Genomic DNA, 18,245 nt, shown 5'->3' with positions numbered 1-18,245 from the left:
GCCACCATGCCCAGCTAATTTTGTGTTTTTAGTAGAGACAGGGTTTCTCCATGTTGGTCAGGCAGGTCTCAAACTCCTGACCTCAGGTGATCCACCCGCCTCGGCCTCCCAAAGTGCTGGGATTACAGGGGTGAGCCACCGCACCCAACCCAAAGCATATTTAAGGAGCATCTATTATGTGTCTTGTATTGCGCTTGATGAGTAGATTAAAATGATTTTTTAAATCTCATAGAATTTAATAAGAATAATTAAAATCCTAATGGAAAAGTGGACAAGAGGCATGAACAAGCACAGAAGAAATGTTGAGTGGGTAATTATTATATAAAAAGTTTTAACCTTATTTTTTCTTTTTTTTCTTTTGTTTTTAAGACAAAGCCTTACTCTGTTGCCCAGGCTGAGAGCCCTGGCACAAACATAGCTCACTGCAATTTTGAATTTCTGGGCTGAAGCAATCCTCCCACCTCAGTCTCCAAGCAGCTGGGACTAAGGTTTTGTGCCACTGTGCCCAGCCCCTTATTTTTAATAATAATTCCCATGATTGATAAGCATGCAGTGAAATATACAACTTCACGTCTTGCTTGTGGGAGTGGAACTTGGTTTAGCCTTTCTGGGAATCAATTTGGAAGTCTTGAGAGCATTAAGAATGTTCATACTCTTTGACCCAGAAATATTCCTTCTGGGAATTTTTCCCACAAAATTAGAAAAATTTTCCCTATAAAGACAGAAAGTCAGACAAATATGTATGTACAAAAACACATTTGTTAAAACTTTATCTAGACGGTGAAAACATATCAACTTATATATTCAACAATAGGAGAATGGTTAAAATGTAAGAATTTTTATGTAAGTTCATGTATGTAAGAATATTTAACGATATGAGACAATACTTGTATGTGTGATCTATTAGTTTTATAACTATATGTGCACAGAAAAAAATAGAAGAAACACATCAAAAGGTTAATAGAGATTTTCTCTGAATAAGAGACAAGAATTACTGAGATTTTGATTTTCTTCATGTAATTTTTTTTTTTTTGAGACAGGGGTCTCACTCTGTGGCCCAGGCTGGAGTGCAGTGGAGCAATCTTGGCTCACTGCAATCTCCACCCCCTGGGCTCAAGTGATCCTCCCAGCTCAGCCTCCTGAGTAGCACACCACCACACCCAGCTATTTTTTGTATTTTTAGTACAGATGAAGTTTTACCATGTTGCCCAGGCTGGTCTCAAACTCCAGAGCTCAAGCAATCCACCTACCTCAGCCTCCCTAAGTGCTAGGATTACAGGTGTGAACCACTGTGCCCAGACTTCTTCATGTATTTTTATTATCTCTACAATGAGCACGTATTACTCTTATGTAAGGAGAAATAAACATTTTTTCAAAAAATGACTTTAAGACAATTATTTTTTTTCTTTTTTTTTTTTTTTACTTTTTAAAAATTATTATTATACTTTAAGTTTTAGGGTACATGTGCACAATGTGCAGGTTAGTTACATATGTATACATGTGCCATGCTGGTGTGCTGCACCCATTAACTCGTCATTTAGCATTAGGTATATCTCCTAATTCTATCCCTCCCCCCTCCCCCCACCCCACAACAGTCCCCAGAGTGTGATGTTCCCCTTCCTGTGTCCATGTCTTCTCATTGTTCAATTCCCATCTATGAGTGAGAACATGCGGTGTTTGGTTTTTTGTCCTTGTGATAGTTTACTGAGAATGATGATTTCCAATTTCATCCATGTCCCTACAAAGGACATGAACTCATCATTTTTTATGGCTGCATAGTATTTCATGGTGTATATGTGCCACATTTTCTTAATCCAGTCTATCATTGTTGGACATTTGGGTTGGTTCCAAGTCTTTGCTATTGTGAATAGTGCCACAATAAACATACGTGTGCATGTGTGACTTTAAGACAATTCTTAATCACAAGTAGCTCATAGTCTAGTTGGAAAGACAAACACGTAAGCAAGCAACGGGTTATCGGGGCACATTGGGATGCTTCCAAATTTTCCACACAGTCCTCGTGTGAGGGACCAGCCAATCTTCTCTGTATCATTACAGTCTCAGAATGTGTGATGCTTAAGCATGTATAAAACATGTCCTCATATATTATCTCATTTAAATTCTATGAGATTCCAGTGAGGTAGGTGTCATTATTATTTACACTTTATAGTTGAGAATGCAAAAATTGCAGAAAGGGCAAGTGACTTTCCCAAGGTCAAGGTCACAAAGCTGGTGACAAAAAGGTAGGCCTTAAATCTGGGACTTTTTTTTTTAAAAGAGACAGGGTCTCACTCTGTCACTCAAGCTAGAGAGCAGTGGTGCAATCATCATAGCTCACTGCAGCCTTGAACTCCTAGGCTCAAGTGATCCTCCCACCTCAGCCTGCCGAATGGCTAGGACTACAGGTGCTCACCAGTGTACCCAGCTTTTTTTGTTTTGAGACAGGATGTCACTCTGTCATCCAGTCCTGAGTGCATGATCACAGCTCACTGCAGCCTCAAATTCCCAGGCTCAAGTGATCCTCCCACTTCAGCCTCTCAAGTAACTGGGACCACAGGCACGTGCCACCATGCCTGGCTAATTTTTTTTACTTTTGTAGAGACAAGGTCTTACTATGTAGCCCTGGCTGGTCTGGAACACCTGAACTCAAGTGATCCTCCTGCCTCAGCCTCCCAAAGTGCTGGGATTACAGGCATGAGCCTGTAAAGCCCAGCCAAATCCAGGACTTCTGATTCCATGTCTAATGCAGGTACCACCACAACCCCATCGATGAAAGATTGATTTATTCACAAGCATCTACTGAACACCATCTATAGTTGTAACAAAAATAAATAAGGAGAAAAATAATTTCAGTATGCCACTATTTTTATATAGGTTGCACCTGTTATCCACAAATACTAGAAAACCCTGGAGAATATATGTTGTTACTCTCATCTTACAGGTGAGGAAACTAAGATTCATTCAGAACTAATCTGTCTCTCTCCTGCACCCATTACAACATATTGCCTTAGCCATGAACTATACTTAGTGTGATAATAACATAGAACAACCACCATCCCTGCCCTCAGGAAGCCTCAATAGAGTTGTGAAGGTGGCTAAGATATAACAGCAAATTGATAATTAGCAATATGAGGTAATATGTCATCAGTACCAGATAAGTGGTATAAAAAAAAAAATGAGTTGGCCGGGCATGGTGGCTCATGCCTGTAATCCCAGCACTCTGGGAGGCCGAGGTAGGTAGATCATTTGAAGTCAAGAGTTTGAGGCCAGCCTGGCCAATATGGTGAAATACTGTCTCTATTAAAAATACAAAAGTTAGCCAGGTGTGGTGGTGTACACCTGTAATCTCAGCTACTTGGGAGGCTGAGGCACGAGAATCACTTGAACCCAGGAGGCAGAGGTTGCAGGGAGCTGAGATGGCATCATTGCATTCCAGCCTGGGTGAAAGAGCGAGACTGTCTCAAAAGGAAAAAAAAAGAGTCACACAAGTTCAGGTAAAGTAGAAACATGGTGGTTTGGGGTAGTTATGGAAGATGTCAAAGTGGAGATAATATATCCTTTAGGATAGGCTAGGTTCTTCAGGAACAAGCAATCCCAAATCTCAGTAGCTTAAACAACAAGGTTTTATTTTTTATTATTATTACATATCCATTAAGGATTGGCTGGGTACTCTGCTTTTTGTCATCTTTATTCCAGGATAAAGACTGACAGAGCAACTACCAGAGGGGAAGAAAGTATGTGAGTCATGTATTGGCTCTTAAAACTTCCACTTTTCCCATTTCACTGGCCAAAGCAAGTCACAAACCCACACCCAACTTTCAAGGGGTAAGAAAGTGCAATACTGTCATATGCTCAGGAGGAAAACTGGGACTATATGATAGAAGGCATAATGATTCCCATGGGTGGAATCTGCACCGAGCCCAGGAGCATCACATGAAAATGTGCTTATTTGGCAATATAAGGAGAACAACTTTTCTAAAGAAGAGTTTTCCAAGCAGAAAAGTAAAGGAGTGGTATTTTGGCAGAAGGAACAGTTTTTGACAGTGAGTACTCCTGAAGAACTTAAGGAATGGTAGGAGATGAAGCTAGAAACGGTAGGTAGGTGATGAAGCTAGAAAGAGCTCTGAATACTATGCTATGGGGTATGGACTTTATTTTTTAAGATCAAAGATTTTGAGCCAAGGGATTAACATAATTAGATCTGAGATTTAGAAAGATCACTCTAACAATGGTGTAGAGAATGGACTGGAAGGAGAAGAGATAGGAGGCAGGAAGGCTGGTTAGAAGATCTTTGCAGTAGTACAGGTCAGACTAAATAAGAATTTGAGCTAGAGTGGTAACAACAGGCATAGAGTTAGAACAGATTCATTGGGATATTTAAGAGGTAAAATTATAGGGAATGGTGATAGATTAGATGTGAAGAGAAGAAAAACAAAGATAGCAGTTGTTTCTGTCAGGGCTTGGCTTCTCCATGTCCTCAGCAATTCAGCTCTGGCCCAGACTTGCATAACCTTACTCCATAAAACAAAACCTGTATCTAACATAATCACCCTCCTTGGAGAGCATATGAATCACCACCTTCTTTTCATTGAGCAAGGTCTTTGAGCATCTTACTCTCCACCTCAATCAGCTTATCAAAGTATTCCTTCTGACCACATACAGCAGTTCTCCCTATGAGTTCTGGAAGATATTTTCTCCAGCTCATGAGTGAGTGGGAGGATAAATGAATAGATGAATGGATAAATGAGTGAATGAATAAATGAGGGACTGAACATTTAACACTGGAAATCTTAGACATTATTGAGAGAAATCTGCCATATCCACATCAAAGCTCTGTGTGTTTGTGACTAAGAAACATTGAAGCAGTATTTGATCCACTCCTCCTATGCCCTTGCTTCTGCTTCCTGAGCTCCTCAGAGCCAGCTCCAAAGAATAGACCTCCCACTGATCTGTAGGTTCAGTTCCTAAATCCTGTCCTGCAGGATTTGGAATTAAGCCACTCTTCCTGGTCTAAAAGCCCAGGCAGGATTTCTGAGCGCCTGCATTGCCATCAGGCCTCAGCTCTCCTCTGTCTCCCTAAACTATGCCCTGTTATTCTGTGAGAGTGTCGAGTCTTCCATCTCTGCCTGGAGCCTAGCCCTGTGCCCAAGCTCTCCAACAGAAGAGTCTTGTCACCCAACTGAATCCCAACTAATTAGAAATTCTGGTATATACCCCATAAATGAGTTTGGACATGGAGTCACTTTTATCTCAGTACTACCAGTACATAGCACAGGGCTGTGCACACAGTAGCAATTCAACCACTGTTTGTTAAACAAAAAGGCCATGTAGTCTTGAGGTTAAGACCGTGATCTTTGGAGTTAGGCTTCTGGGTGTGAATCCCTATTCTACCACTTACTCACTATGTGACTATAGTACACAGCCTCTAAAATGGCTCCTAAAATGTCTCCTGATATTCATGCTTTTGTGTAATCCTCTCTTTGGGCAACTTACCTATTGGAGCCTTAGTTTCTTTATCTATGAAGTGGGATAGATAGATACTTCATTTTATTGCACTTCAACTTATTACACTTTGCAGATATTGCATTTTTAACAAATTGAATGTTTGTGGCGACCCTATCTCAAGCAGGTCTATCAGAGCTATTTTTCCAATAGTATGTGCTCACTTCATGTCTCTGTGTCACATTTTGGTATTTCTCACAATATTTCAAGTCTTTTCATTATTATTATATCGGTCATGTTTATCTGTGATCAGTGATCTTTGATGTTACTATTGTAATTGCTTTGGGGTGCCATGAACCACACCCATATTAAGGCAGTGAACTTAATGTTGTGTGTGTTCTGAATGCTCCATCAACCAGCCATTCCCCCAACTCTCCCTCTCTTCAGGACTCCCTATGCCTTGAGACACAACAGTATTAAAATTAGGCCAATTAATAACCCTACAATGGGCCGGGCGTGGTGGCTCATGCCTGTAATCATAGCACTCTGGGAGGCCGAGGCAGGTGGACCACTTGAGGTCAGGAGGTTGAGACCAGCCTGGCCAACATGGTGAAATCCTGTCTCTACTAAAAATACAAAAATTAGCCAGGCATGGTGGCAGATGCCTATAATCCCAGTTACTCAGGAGGCTGAGGCAGGAGAATCACTTGAACCCAGGAGGCAGAGGCTGCAGTGAGTCAAGATCACACCACTGCACTCCAGCCTGGGCGACAGAGCAAGACTCCATCTCAAAATAATAATAATAATAATAATAATAATAATAATAATAATAATAACAACAGCACCATCACAATGGCCTCTAAGTGTTCAAGTGAAAGGATGAGTTACACATCTCTTGCTTTAAATCAAAAGCCAGAAATAATTAAGCTTAGTGAGGAAGGCATGCCAAGAACTGAGATGGGCTGAAAGCTAGGCCTCTTGTACCAAACGTTAGCCAAATTGTAAATGCAAATGTAAATTTATTGAAGGAAATTAAAAGTGCTACTCTTGCGAACACATAAGTGATAAGAAAGCAAAACAACCTTATTGGCAATATGTAGAAAGTTTTAGTGGTTTCTGGATAGAAGATCAAACTAGCCACAATCTTTCCTTAAGCCAAAGCCTAATTCAGAGCAAGGCCTTAACTCTCTTCAATTCTATGAAGGCTGAGAGAGGTGAAGGAACTGCAGAAAAAAAGTCTGAAGCTAGCGGAGGTTGGTTCATGAGGTTTAAGGAAATAAGCTATTTTCATAACCTAAAAGTGCAATGCTGATGTAGAAGCTGCAGCAAGGTTATCCAGAAGACCTGATAAGATCATTGATGAGGGTGGCTACATTAAATAAGTGATTTTCAATGTAGACAAAACAGCACTGGAAGAACATGCCATCTAGGACTTTCATAGCTAGAGAGAAGTCAATGCCTGACTTCAAAGCTTAAAGAACAGGCTGACTTTCTCGTTAGGGGTTAATGCAGCTGGTGACGTTAATTTGAAGTCAGTGCTAACTTACCATTCTGAAAATCCAAGGGCCCTTCAAAATTATGCTAAATCTACCCTGCCTGTGCTCTAGAAATCGAACAACTAAGCCTGGATGACAGCACATCTGTTTACAATATGGTTTACTGAATAATTTAAGCCCATTGTTGAAACCTACTCTCAGGAAAAAATATTCCTTTCATAATATTCCTGCTTATTGACAATGTGCCTGGTCACCCAAGATATCTGATGGAGATATACAAGGAGATTAATGTCTTCATGCCTGCTAACACTACATCCATTCTGCAGACCATGGATCAAGGAGTAATTTTGACTTTCAAGGCTTATTTGGACCTGGGCAAAGTAAACCGAAAACTTTCTGGAAGGAATTCACCATTCTACCATTAAGAATATTCGTGATTCATGGGAGGAGATAAAAATATGAACATTAGTAGCAGTTTGAAATAAATTGATTCCAAACTTTGGAATTATGGATGACTTTATGGGGTTCAAGACGTCAGTGGATGAAGTAACTGCAGATCTAAGATCTTGTGGAAATAGCAGGAGAACTACGATTAGAAGTGAGACCTGAAGATGTGACTGAATTGTGGCAATCTCATGATAAAATTTGAATGGATGCAGTTGCTTCTTACAGATGAGTGAAGAAAATGGTTTCTTGAGATGGAGTCTACTCTGGTGAAGATGCTGTGAACATCCTTGAAATGACAACAAATGATTTAGAATATGACATAAACATAGTTGGATAAGCAGTAGCAAGGTTTGAGAGGACTGACTCAAATTTTTAAAGAAGTTCTACTATGGGTAAAATGCTATCAAACAGCATCACCATGCAACAGAGAAACCTTTCATGAAAAGAAGAATCAATCGATGCAGCAAACTTCACTGTTGCCTTATTTTCAGAAATTGCCACAGCCACCCCAGTCTTCAGCAACCACCAACCTGATCAGTCAGCACCCATGAACATCAAGGCAAGACCCTCCACCAGCAAAAAGATTAACACTCACTGAAGGCTCAGATGATTGTTAGCATTTTTTAGCAATAAAGTATTTTGTTGGTTTGTTTGAAACAGGGTCTCACTCTGTTGCTCAGGCTGGAGTGCAGTGGTGAGATCATAGCTCACTGCAGCCTCAACCTCCTGGGCTCCAGTGATCCTCCCACCTCAGCTTCCCAAAGTGTTAGGATTACAGGCCTGACCTGCCCTAAAAGAGCTCCTGAAGGAAGCACTAAACATGGAAAGGCACAACTGGTACCAGCCGCTGCAAAATCATGCCAAAATGTAAAGACCATCGAGACTAGGAAGAAACTGCATCAACTAACGAGCAAAATAACCAGCTAACATCATAATGACAGGATCAGATTCACACATAACAATATTAACTTTAAATGTAAATGGACTCAATGCTCCAATTAAAAGACATAGACTGGCAAATTGGATAAAGAGTCAAGACCCATCAGTGTGCTGTATTCAGGAAACCCATCTCACGTGCAGAGACACACATAGGCTCAAAATAAAAGGATGGAGGAAGATCTGCCAAGCAAATGGAAAACAAAAAAAGGCAGGGGTTGCAATCCTAGTCTCTGATAAAACAGACTTTAAACCAACAAAGATCAAAAGAGACAAAGAAGGCCATTACATAATGGTAAAGGGATCAATTCAACAAGAAGAGCTAACTATCCTAAATATATATGCACCCAATACAGGAGCACCCAGATTCATAAAGCAAGTCCTGAGTGACCTACAAAGAGACTTAGACACCCACACAATAATAATGGGAGACTTTAACACCCCACTGTCAACATTAGACAGATCAACGAGACAGAAAGTTAACAAGGATACACAGGAATTGAACTCAGCTCTGCACCAAGCGGACCTAATAGACATCTACAGAACTCTCCACCCCAAATCCACAGAATATACATTTTTTTCAGCACCACACCACACCTATTCCAAAATTGACCACATAGTTGGAAGTAAAGCTCTCCTCAGCAGATGTAAAAGAACAGAAATTATAACAAACTGTCTCTCAGACCACAGTGCAATCAAACTAGAACTCAGGATTAAGAAACTCACTCAAAACCGCTCAACTACATGGAAACTGAAAAACCTGCTCCTGAATGACTACTGGGTACATAACGAAATGAAGGCAGAAATAAAGATGTTCTTTGAAACCAACGAGAACAAAGACACAATGTACCAGAATCTCTGGGACACATTCAAAGCAGTGTGTAGAGGGAAACTTATAGCACTAAATGCCCACAAGAGAAAGCAGGAAAGATCCGAAATTGACACCCTAACATCACAATTAAAAGAACTAGAAAAGCAAGAGCAAACACATTCAAAAGCTAGCAGAAGGCAACAAATAACTAAAATCAGAGCAGAACTGAAGGAAATAGAGACACAAAACACCCTTCAAAAAATCAACGAATCCAGGAGCTGGTTTTTTGAAAGGATCAACCAAATTGATAGATTGCTAGCAAGACTAATAAAGAAAAAAAGAGAGAAGAATCAAATAGATGCAATAAAAAATGATAAAGGGGATATCACCACCGATCCCACAGAAATACAAACTACCATCAGAGAATACTACAAACACCTCTATGCAAATAAACTAGAAAATCTAGAAGAAATGGATAAATTCCTCGACACATACACTCTCCCAAGACTAAACCAGGAAGAAGTTGAATCTCTGAATAGACCAATAACAGGATCTGAAATTGTGGCAATAATCAATAGCTTACCAACCAAAAAGAGTCCAGGACGAGATGGATTCACAGCCGAATTCTACCAGAGGTACAAGGAGGAACTGGTACCATTCCTTCTGAAACTATTCCAATCAATAGAAAAAGAGGGAATCCTCCCTAACTCATTTTATGAGGCCAGCATCATACTGATACCAAAGCCGGGCAGAGACACAACCAAAAAAGAGAATTTTAGACCAACATCCTTGATGAACATTGATGCAAAAATCCTCAATAAAATACTGGCAAACCGAATCCAGCAGCACATCAAAAAGCTTATCCACCATGATCAAGTGGGCTTCATCCCTGGGATGCAAGGCTGGTTCAATATACACAAATCAATAAATGTAATCCAGCATATAAACAGAACCAAAGACAAAAACCACATGATTATCTCAATAGATGCAGAAAAGGCCTTTGACAAAATTCAACAACCCTTCATGCTAAAAACTCTCAATAAATTAGGTATTGATGGGATGTATCTCAAAATAATAAGAGCTATCTATGACAAACCCACAGCCAATATCATACTGAATGGGCAAAAACTGGAAGCATTCCCTTTGAAAACTGGCACAAGACAGGGATGCCCTCTCTCACCACTCCTATTCAACATAGTGTTGGAAGTTCTGGCCAGGGCAATCAGGCAGGAGAAGGAAATAAAGGGTATTCAATTAGGAAAAGAGGAAATCAAATTGTCCCTGTTTGCAGACATGATTGTATATCTAGAAAACCCCACTGTCTCAGCCCAAAATCTCCTTAGGCTGATAGGCAACTTCAGCAAAGTCTCAGGATACAAAACCAATGTGCAAAAATCACAAGCATTCTTATACACCAATAACAGACAAACAGAGAGCCAAATCATGAGTGAACTCCCATTCACAATTGCTTCAAAGAGAATAAAATACTTAGGAATCCAACTTACAAGGGACGTGAAGGACCTCTTCAAGGAGAACTATAAACCACTGCTCAATGAAATAAAAGAGGATACAAACAAATGGAAGAACATTCCATGCTCATGGGTAGGAAGAATCAATATCGTGAAAATGGCCATATTGCCCAAGGTAATTTGTAGATTCAATGCCATCCCCATCAAGCTACCAATGACTTTCTTCACAGAATTGGAAAAAACTACTTTAAAGTTCACATGGAAGCAAAAAAGAGCCCGCATCACCAAGTCAATCCTAAGCCAAAAGAACAAAGCTGGAGGCATCACGCTACCTGACTTCAAACTATACTACAAGGCTACAGTAACCAAAACAGCATGGTACTGGTACCAAAACAGAGATATAGATCGATGGAACAGAACAGAGCCCTCAGAAATAATGCCGTATATCTACAACTATCTGATCTTTGACAAACCTGAGAAAAACAAGCAATGGGGAAAGGATTCCCTATTTAATAAATGGTGCTGGGAAAACTGGCTAGCCATATGTAGAAAGCTGAAACTGGATCCCTTCCTTACACCTTATACAAAAATTAATTCAAGATGGATTAAAGACTTAAACGTTAGACCTAAAACCATAAAAACCCTAGAAGAAAACCTAGGCATTACCATTCAGGACATAGACATGGGCAAGGACTTCATGTCTAAAACACCAAAAGCAATGGCAACAAAAGCCAAAATTGACTAATGGGATCTCATTAAACTAAAGAGCTTCTGCACAGCAAAAGAAACTACCATCAGAGTGAACAGGCAACCTACAAAACGGGAGAAAATTTTCGCAACCTACTCATCTGACAAAGGGCTAATATCCAGAATCTACAATGAACTCAAACAAATTTACAAGAAAAAAACAAACAACCCCATCAAAAAGTGGGCGAAGGATATGAACAGACACTTCTCAAAAGAAGACATTTATGAAGCCGAAAGACACATGAAAAAATGCTCATCATCACTGGCCATCAGAGAAATGCAAATCAAAACCACAATGAGATACCATCTCACACCAGTTAGAATGGCAATCATTAAAAAGTCAGGAAACAACAGGTGCTGGAGAGGATGTGGAGAAATAGGAACACTTCTACACTGTTGGTGGGACTGTAAACTAGTTCAACCATTGTGGAAGTCAGTGTGGCGATTCCTCAGGGATCTAGAACTAGAAATACCATTTGACCCAGCCATCCCATTAGTGGGTATATACCCAAAGGACTATAAATCATGCTGCTATAAAGACACATGCACACGTATGTTTACTGCGGCACTATTCACAATAGCAAAGACTTGGAACCAACCCAAATGTCCAACAATGATAAACTGGATTAAGAAAATGTGGCACATATACACCATGGAATACTATGCAGCCATAAAAAATGATGAGTTCATGTCCTTTGTAGGGACATGGATGAAATTGGAAATCATCATTCTCAGTAAACTATCACAAGGACAAAAAACCAAACACCGCATGTTCTCACTCATAGATGGGAATTGAACAATGAGAAGACATGGACACAGGAAGGGGAACATCACATTCTGGGGACTGTTGTGGGGTGGGGGGAGGGGGGAGGGATAGCATTAGGAGATATACCTAATGCTAAATTGCGAGTTAATGGGTGCAGCACACCAGCATGGCACATGTATACATATGTAACTAACCTGCTCATTGTGCACATGTACCTTAAAACTTAAAGTATAAAAAAAAAAAAAAAAAAAGAAAGAAACAAATAGGACAAAATACTAAGATTTAATAAAGCTGGGTGTTCGGGTAAAAAAAAAAAAAAAAGGATTACAGGCCTGAGCCACCATATCTGGCCTAAAGTATTTTTTAATTAATGTATGTAAATTGTTTTAGGCATAATATTACTACACATTTAATAGACTACTACAGTATAAACATGGCTTTTATATGCACTGGGAAACCAAAAAATTCATGTTACTTTCTTTATTGCAATATTTACTTTATTGTGGTGATCTGGAACTGAACCTGCAACATATCCGAGGTATGCCTGTACCTACCTCAGAGTTTTGTGAAGATTAATAATGTTATTATATGCGAAATGCTTAGAACAGTTCCTGGTGTGTAGTAAATACCATATAGGCATCAGTTATTGTTTTTGCACTTCCAAAGACAGTTCCAGGAACAGGGCCAGCTTCCCAGGGTCTGCCCTGCTAGAGTGGATGGGTCTCATGCTATATGTGTCATTTCCCATTCCATTCAAACCTGCCCAGGGCTGCCTCCAGCCAGAGTGTCAATGTAATGTTTCCCTTAAAGAGTAGCAACATGACCTGTTAGAAAGAGAATGGGTGAACTTAAGAGTTGAGCAGGCCTTGGCCTAACTCCCAGCTCTGCCATTCATCAGCAATGTGATTTTGGACTGGTTGGTTATTTTATCTCTCTGAGGCTCAGTTTCCTCACATCTGGAATGGAAATAAAAATGCCTACTTGGTAGGGTTTTCATAATAAGATATTTTTTAAGTGTCTGGCTTATAATAGGTATCCAAATATAGAAGTATTTATTATTTAACTTTTAAATTAATTTTTTTAAGTAATTGAGCCTTAGTTTCCTCAACTGTGAGGTGGTGATAATAATATTATACTTTGAAGAGACTGTGTGAGAATGACAGATAATGTAGGGGTAGAGCCTAGCAGAGCACTGGCCACGTGGTAGGTGCTCAATAAAGCTCATAGTAAGTGCTGCTATTACTGTTGATATTGTTGACATTTTTATTTCACTTAAAGAAAAGCAAGGTTGGAAACACAACACTCCAGCTCTCACTATCCTGTGCTCTATGGAAAGCAGCCCAGAGAATCACTCCTGAATCTCTCCCTTTTATTTTTAAAAATCACATTGAGGAACATTGATTCTCCTCCTACTGATGAGAGTCAGAAATAGAATCACAGAGGAGATGAGAAGGAGGAGAAAGAAAGAGGAGTGACTCACTGGCTACTTGAGGAAGGAGACCATGTCATCAAGAGAAATCAATTCACTTCTACGCAACAGACATTCACTGAGCTCTTCATATGGGCAGAGGATTATGCCAGAGAACAGACAAGAGAGTGAGCACCACCGCTCTGGTCTCCCATAGCCCGGTCAGTGTGGCAGAGAGACATGTGGGCAAGACAGAAGGGGACTAATGTTAACTGAACACCCACTATGTTCTGAGCACTTTGGTAAGTGCTTTATATATGAGACCCATTATATTATTTGTGGTAACAAAATAACACTGTTAGTTGAGCATTACTACATGCCAGGCACATGTTGGTAGGCACCTTTCTTATTTTATTTGATTTTCAAAACACTCTTCTGAAATACTACTATCTCTATTTACAGATGAGGTAAAGTTTTAAATAACTTGCCTAAGATCTTGCAGTCAGTTCATTTCAGACTGAGATTCAAACCTGGTCTGTCTGATTCCAAAGCCTGTGCTGTTTCCAGGATGCCGTTTACATCATTTCTCTTAATTGTTATATCAGCTTGAAGGACGACAAGTTTGAGTCCCCATTTGATATATGAATTAACTGAGGCTCATGGAGGTTAAGCAAATTGCTAGGGTCACAAACAATAAGGAGGCAGACAGAATCCAAATTCTGGCCAGGCACGGTGGCTTATGCCAGTAATCCCAGCACTTTGGGAGGCCCAGGCAGACGGATCATTTGAGCTCAGGAAATCAAGACCAGCCTGGGCAATATGGTGAAACCTTGTCTCTTCAAAAAATACAAAAATTAGCTGTGCATGGTGGCATGCTCCTGTAGTCCCAGCTACTTGGAAGGCTAATGATCACTTTAGCCCAGGAGGTGAAGGTTGCAGTGAGCTGAGATTGCACACTGCACATCAGCCTCAGCGACAGAGTGGGACCTTGCCTCAAAAAAAAAAAAAAAAAAAAAGAATTCAAATTCTGTCTTTTGACCAAAGCCTGTGCATTTTCAACACAGCCTAAAGTCCAACCTGATTTGTATCCTTGATCCTCTTTGGCCCCCAAGATTCCAGGGACCAACAATCTCCCCTCTACCAGAGCATAAGATGGGAAATCACCTGGAAAGCTTAAATGAAATCACACGTGATCCAACATACACTCTTCATTTCTTCGTAAAGTTTTCCTCATGGTTGTCACACATGTCACATTCATTTCTGTTCTATATCTCTGTTCATGCTACTCTCTGCCACAATACACCCTCTCCCAGCTTCTCTGCTTGTCTTGACCGTCAGATTTTTGGAATCTAGGGTTAAAAGGAAACCTTAGAAGTCATTCAATCCATCCTCTCACTTAAAATAGGAATTCCTTCCACAACATCCTCGTATTGAGTGCTTCCAACTTGGACACCCACCCCCTCACAAAGCAGCCATTCCACTGATGGACAGTTCTGATTATTAGAACATTTCTTCCTTTCATTCAGCTGAAATCTACATACAGTAATTTCTATCCACTGATTTAATACTGTTCTCTGGAGACACAAAGAATAAATCTAATTCTTTACTCATGTGGTGGCCCTCCAAATATTGAAATCCTTACACTTCCTTAACTCTTAGAGTTTACAATGTTTTTTTCTTATTATCTCAGTTTATTCCCTGAGAAACCCTGTGAGAGAAGGACCAATATCTCTATTCTATAAAAACGGCAACTTAGGCTTGAAGAGGTGAATGACAGGAAATCATGAAAAGGGGCTTAAATAAAACCAGGTCTTCTGTCTCCCAACAGACCATCCTCTTTCACAAGGCTACTTCACTGATTTAAATCTCTTGTCACAGGGGCCTTGACTATTAGCAGAACAGCCAGAGAAGAGTGAAGGGAACTTGAAACCAAGTGAAGGAAGATGTTTAGCCGTTGAGGGGATAGTACTGCTATCTTCAACTATTTAAAGTGCCTAAAGGCACTTCTCTTTTCCTGTCTTTCAACCCTTCACTTGGTACTGATTCTGTGCCAAGCATTGGTTAGGTCCTGAAGACAAACAGGTGAATACAAGCCGGTACTTGCTTAAAGTCTACAGTGTCTGTTACCATAGGAGGTAAACATGTATTGGGTGGGGGTTCTGAAACAGGAGAGCCTTCCTAGTGCCCTTCCCTGAGGTAATACTCTCTCTTCAGAGCTCAGCTCAGCAGAGAAGCTGACCGTCCTGGAAAAGTCACATGCTCCAATTATATGCTTTCCTGGCACCATGAGCTTCTCCTTTGTACCACTCACTCCCACTGTAATTTTGTATTTATTTGTGTAATTATTTGATTAAGATCTGTCTCCCTTGCCAAACTACCAGTGCCACAAGAACAGGATGTCTGGTTTTGCTTACTATTGCATCTCCAGTGCATGCCACAGCACCTGGAATACAGGGCCAGAGTGTTCCAATAAATATTTGTTGAAAGGATAAATGTATGGGGGTGTCTGTAAAAATTTGGATAGAGCACACAGAATGTCAGATAGTCCTTTGGAAAAATCCAAACCTTCCCATCTCCGTCTGCTGGCCTCCCAAAGCCTACAAGATGGAGTCCAAGCTTCTCAGTAGATACAGACCCTTCAGGATCTAGCTCAGGCTTCCCTGCTAGTTCCTTTCCTGTCATTCCTTGACTGAAACAGTGAGCTCCAGTTTTTGCCTTAACTACTTGTGGTTTCCCAGACATGCAGCTCCTTCACACCCCTGGACTTTGCATATGCTGATCTTTGCCTGGAATGCCCTTGCCTTCTATAATTCACAAACATATTCAAAGGTCACATCCTCTGAAGTTTTCCCTAACCTTCTTTCCCCACTAATTCCTCCCCTGCCCTTTAAATGTTTGCCATTACACTGGCACAGGATTTTTCTCAGTCCCTTTGCCAGGCTTACAGAAGGAGACACCCCATCGACTCGGGCCCTCTGGGCTGCAACTGAAGGCAAGCCTCCAGCACAAATCCCGTGGCCACTGCAACTGCACATTCAGCCCCTGGCGGGAGGGGATGTATGAGTGAGCAAGTGCAGGGTCCAGTCAGCATTCTGAGTGCTGACATGAGAGCAGGCTCTGTGGGGGGCTTGTGGCTTGACCAGGCATGTCACCCTAAGGGGAAGGTGGCAATGCCCAGGCAGGGACGCCTGCAACCCCAAAGCCCCAGAGGGGTGTTACAGTGTGCTAATTAGCTCTTTCAGCCCTACCATCAGCAGCCCAACAGACAGTGGCATGCTAACAGCTCAGTCAGCTCCTTGCTCCACTCTAGCCCACAGCTCCGCGACTGGCTTGGCCCCACCACTGCTTCTGTCACATGGGGTGGCTGCCTTCCACCAGTGGAGGGCAGAGGGCCACAGTGCCACAGCCTTTTGGGTACTTGCATTTGGTGGGTCCTAAGCTCTTGTCCCACATCCAAAAAGAATGAGGTCACATTGACAACTGTAGGGTGATGAGGGTGGAGAATTTTATTGAGTGACGAAACAGCTCTCAGTAGACAGGGATCAGGAAGGTGGGGTCTGTCACCCAAAGACAAGTCATCTCCCCCAGTGTGGCTGAGTCTGGGGTATTTTTAGGCACAGGACAGGGGAGGGGTGGGCCATGGGTAGTATTGGAAAAGGCAACATTTAATTGGTTAAAAAGCATTATTCAGAAAGAACCAACCAGGAAAGGGTGGGCAAACAGGAACAGAAGTTCTCACTCTGGGTCATGGGTTTCATCCAGAACCAGCAGCAGTCCAGGCTGTTTTGGGCTTGAAGGTGGGGTTTCACCGGGGACCTGCCCCTATCTGCCTAGGCATTTGTCTGCCTCCTGCTGCTATCAAAATCACTGTACACATCACATTTGTTATAGTTACCGGTTTGTTTTTCTGTCTCCTCTTTCAGGCTATGAGCACCCTGAAATCAAGTCATATTTAGCTAAATATCAGGCCCTCAACTATAGCACCTGCTACATACTAGGAACTTAAAAGAATGCTAGCAAATGAAACTCAAGGGCTGACTGTGCTGAGAAGGGAAAACTCATTTAGAACTTCAGGATTGGTTGGAATAGGGTCTGTGAGCTCATGCATACCACCTCCTTTTTCTGGGCACTTTCCCTGTCATAGACAAAGAGAGGGAGGCCCAGAGCAGTGACAACTTGAGAGGTCACACAAAGAATGAGAGGTTATCTCTGGGGTCTTCATCCCTGGGTCGTGCCCTGTTGCCTGCACATTCCTCCAGCCAGACTCCTCTCTCTTCCCATCTTCAATCCAGGCAAGATTGGGGGTGGGGACGATGAGCACCAGGGAGGCAGGTAATGAGAACTTTCAAGCTAGCTTTCCCCCATGCCCTACACTTTGACCCACAGCTGCTCAGCTCCAAGCGCTTTGTTTTTCTGCAGCAGCAGGGAGCTGAGACATTATGTCCCATGGGAATGGAAGGAAACTGGAAGGGGAGAGCTTTTTAGGAAGGAGAGAGCAGTTCAGTGGAGCTTGGGAGACACAGAGAACTGAAAGTGGTAAAAATGGTCCTTTGGAACTAGCTTAATATTATACCTATCTGTCCTTAGCCATATAGACCACATTATAGAGCACTCTACGGTTTACAAGTACTTTTATTACATCATCTCACAGGAGCCTGACAATGATTCTGTGATGCAGACTTTTTTTTTTTTTTTTTAACAATTTCAACTTTTGTTTTAGGTT

At 41.3% G+C, this 18,245-nt stretch overlaps 1 protein-coding gene across 3 annotated transcripts in view; it reads right to left on the bottom strand.

Moving 5' to 3' along the window:
• RAB3B (RAB3B, member RAS oncogene family) overlaps positions 1-18,245 on the bottom strand; it is a 110,404-nt gene that overhangs the window by 52,675 nt on the left and 39,484 nt on the right. The gene's annotated exons all lie outside the window — the stretch shown is intronic.

Source organism: Pongo abelii, chromosome 1, assembly GCF_028885655.2.
Source record: "Pongo abelii isolate AG06213 chromosome 1, NHGRI_mPonAbe1-v2.0_pri, whole genome shotgun sequence".
NCBI classification, from domain to species: Eukaryota; Metazoa; Chordata; class Mammalia; order Primates; family Hominidae; genus Pongo; species Pongo abelii.
The sequence above is the reverse complement of the archived record's forward strand: the minus strand, read 5'-3'. Positions and strand labels throughout refer to the sequence as shown.